Source organism: Solanum pennellii, chromosome 9 (genome assembly GCF_001406875.1).
Source record: "Solanum pennellii chromosome 9, SPENNV200".
NCBI classification, from domain to species: Eukaryota; Viridiplantae; Streptophyta; class Magnoliopsida; order Solanales; family Solanaceae; genus Solanum; species Solanum pennellii.
In genome coordinates, this window is record NC_028645.1 from 64,057,757 (window position 1) to 64,060,896 (window position 3,140).

General features: G+C 34.6%; 1 long non-coding RNA gene across 1 annotated transcript; it reads right to left on the minus strand.

Moving 5' to 3' along the window:
• Positions 1-713: 713 nt before the first annotated feature.
• Positions 714-1,116, minus strand: LOC114078600. Its single transcript, XR_003580229.1, has 2 exons — positions 972-1,116; positions 714-843 (listed from the first exon to the last, which is right to left on the minus strand). It is a non-coding gene; the product is annotated as an uncharacterized LOC114078600 (long non-coding RNA).
• Between the last annotated feature and the right edge of the window lie 2,024 nt (positions 1,117-3,140).

A 3,140-nucleotide genomic window follows, 5' to 3' on the forward strand; every position in this document is an offset into this window, starting at 1 on the left:
GACCACGACGGCCCGTCATGACCACGACGGCCCGTCATGACCACGTCTCGTCATGACCACGACGGCCCATCATGACTATGACGGCCCATCGCGAGGTCCACGACGGCCCGTCGCGAGGTCCACGACGTCCCGTCGCGAGGTGCATGATGGCCCGTCATGACCACGACGTCCCGTCGCGAGGTCCGTTGACCCAGCCGCGTTTTGACAGATTTCCAGCAAATAGAGTTACTATCTATAATTATGGCCAAAACGACTGAATTAGCTAAAGTTACTATCTATACTTGGAAATGCACTAGACAAACAACAAAATGACTTCTTCACTCTTCAATACATACAGTCGAAAACAAAAAAATTGTTCCAGCAAACAGAGACAAGACAAAATCACTGTGATTAACAAATGAACAAACAAAGATTAAGGCGAGCACAGTAAAAAAAGCAGTGACCACAGATTAAAACAAACATTATAGCAAGAAAGATCTTAAACATGGACAAGCAACAGTCAGCAATCAGAATAAGAACAAGGAAAATCTTAAGCATCTGCAGAAAATTAACATGAAAAGTAAAGGAAAATCTAAATGCTTACGAGCTACACTCCAAAAATCAACTGATGAAACTAAAATACAAGTCACACTCCCAAAAATTGCATAAAAACACAAGAATATAAAAACCCTAAAGTTAAAATTTAGAATTTCAAAATGAAATTTCTTACCTGATAAACCCAAATCCAACAAAATCTCTTTGAAATCGTGTTCTTCAGTGAGACACTTGAGAGAAAAGTGTGACGGAGAGACTAATTAGCTTCAGTTCATCATCATGTCAACAACCCAACAATATTCATTTCTTCTATACACAAAACAAAAAATCAAACACTTCAGCTAACAAGAAGACTGTTTTAGAAGTACCACTTCAGCTAAAAATCAAACACTTCAGCTAAAAATCAAATAAGTTTCGGAAAACAAAATCGTTCTTACTCTTAAAGAAATCGTTCTTACTCTTCAAGGAATCGTTCAACTCTTCAGCTCAGTTCATCGAATCTTTAGCTTGTATCAGAAAAGAGAACTACTTCTTCAGCTATCTTCACCTCTCTTCACTTCGAACCTTTAGTTCTTCAGCTTGTATCGGAACCTTTAAAACAGAGGTTAACAAAGGAATGAACCAAGCTTAAGGTTATCAAACTATGAACTCAGGAAGACAAAAAAACAGTGACATTAAAACAGACATTAAATACTTTTGAAATTCATGTAGAGTAGCTACTTACACTTGACGAAATCTATATTAGGGACAAAATATCGTAGGTATCGCAAGCTTCAACAATTTAGTTCTTCGAAAAAAGACGACTTAGATACTACTCAGTTCTTCATATAAAGGCTACTTAGCTTCAATTTCTACATTCAACATTCAAGAGAAAAAACTAGTGAGTCAAAGATAATCTGCCCATTTATACGTAATACAACTATAAACTAAACTCCCAAATAAATAAAATTCGTATAAACAACACAAGAACATAAAAACCCTAACTTAAATTTTGACTGACACACAAGAATATCAAAATCTTAAACATATAATTTAGACTTTTGAAGGTAAAATCTCTTACGTGATAAACTCTATTCCAACAACCTAAAGCTTTAAGACATGAGGCAAGTTGATTTGTGAAGCATTTTCTTTCAATTTTCAAAAGGAAATCTGATGGAATAGAAGTTTACCCAGAAATCTTTGAAGAAAATCGTCTTCTTCAGCACTCCAATCTTGAACAATGAAGCTGAGAGGAAAATCGTCTTCTTCAGTTCATGTTCAGAGAAATCGCAGTGCTCTTCGATTCTTCAGCTAAAAATTGTGTTCTTCTGTTTAGTTTGACAGAAATGTGACGACAATTGTAGTACAAATTGATTTCTTCCGTTCTTCAATCCTTCTTCAGTTCATGCAAATGATGTTCTTCAGCTGAAAATGGAAGCTTCAGCTGAAGTTTAAGGAAATGTTGCCTTTTTTTTTATTTCTTCAATGTTTTATTCTTTTTAATTTTTCTTTAATGTTTTATTGTTTTTGGCCAAATAAAAATGGGAGGGAGATCAAACTTTAATGTTAAAATGTTGGAGGGAATATAAAATTTTGGTGAAAACACTAAGGCCACATTTTTAATGTGTTGTATTTTCAATTATAAAAATAACACAGTTTAAAAGTGTGGCATTCATGTAAATAGTTGTTGCCAACTATAACAACACTTATAAAGTGTAGTTTATCCCATTAAAGAGTACACTTTAGAAGTGTTGCTAAAATTAATGTAGCTAAAAGTCAAAATCATTGGCTACACTTTAAAAGTGTTCCCAAAAGTATTTTAGGCAACACTTTATAAGCGTTGTCAAGATTTAGTGTAGCCGTAGACCTAAAATGGTGTAGTGAGTATTGCTTTTTCGACAAGAAACCATTACATAAAGTTTCCATTTACAAAGGAGTACGCAAACAAAATAGTTTCCAAAATCAAATAGGGAAACTAGAAAAACTAGGAAGCAAAGGTAAAGACGGAGACAAAAGCCTAAATGAAGTAGAAAAGTAGAAACTTTCCACGTGAACTTCCAAATTTGAAGTAGAAGAGGAAGTTGAAACCATGTAGAAGAAGGAGTTAGTGATTAATAAAGTTTCTTATTCAGTTCAGGTAAACTGCGTGTAAGTATTTCTTTTCAAAGATTGATGCAATGAGGAGTCCTAACATGAGAAGGAGTTCGAGTCAAGTTCGGTTTAAAGAAGTTTCTTTAAAGCGGCGAAGACTAAGTTGTGTTGAACAAGACTTAGGAGAGTTTCAAAGTTTATAAATAGCTTAATAGTTCATTAAATAATTTTGTGCACTTACATAGAGCGAAGATCAAAACACGATCAAGAGTTTGAGAGAGTTTTGAGATTTATAGGGGAGTGTTGCTAGATTGTGAGGAAAAAGCTGTAAGATTGTAATTAAGAGTTTTGATTACAATCAAGTGTGTGTGTAGTGTTCGTCTAACCAGTTTGAGAATCTTGATGTATGTTAGAAGACTTAAACCTGGGGTTTTTGACTTTGTTAGCTAGGGGTTACAGTTTATAATTTGTTAGCTAGGAATTAGAGTTTATAATTCATTAGGTTACATAGGTTTGTAATCTTTTGTTGAGGCTTG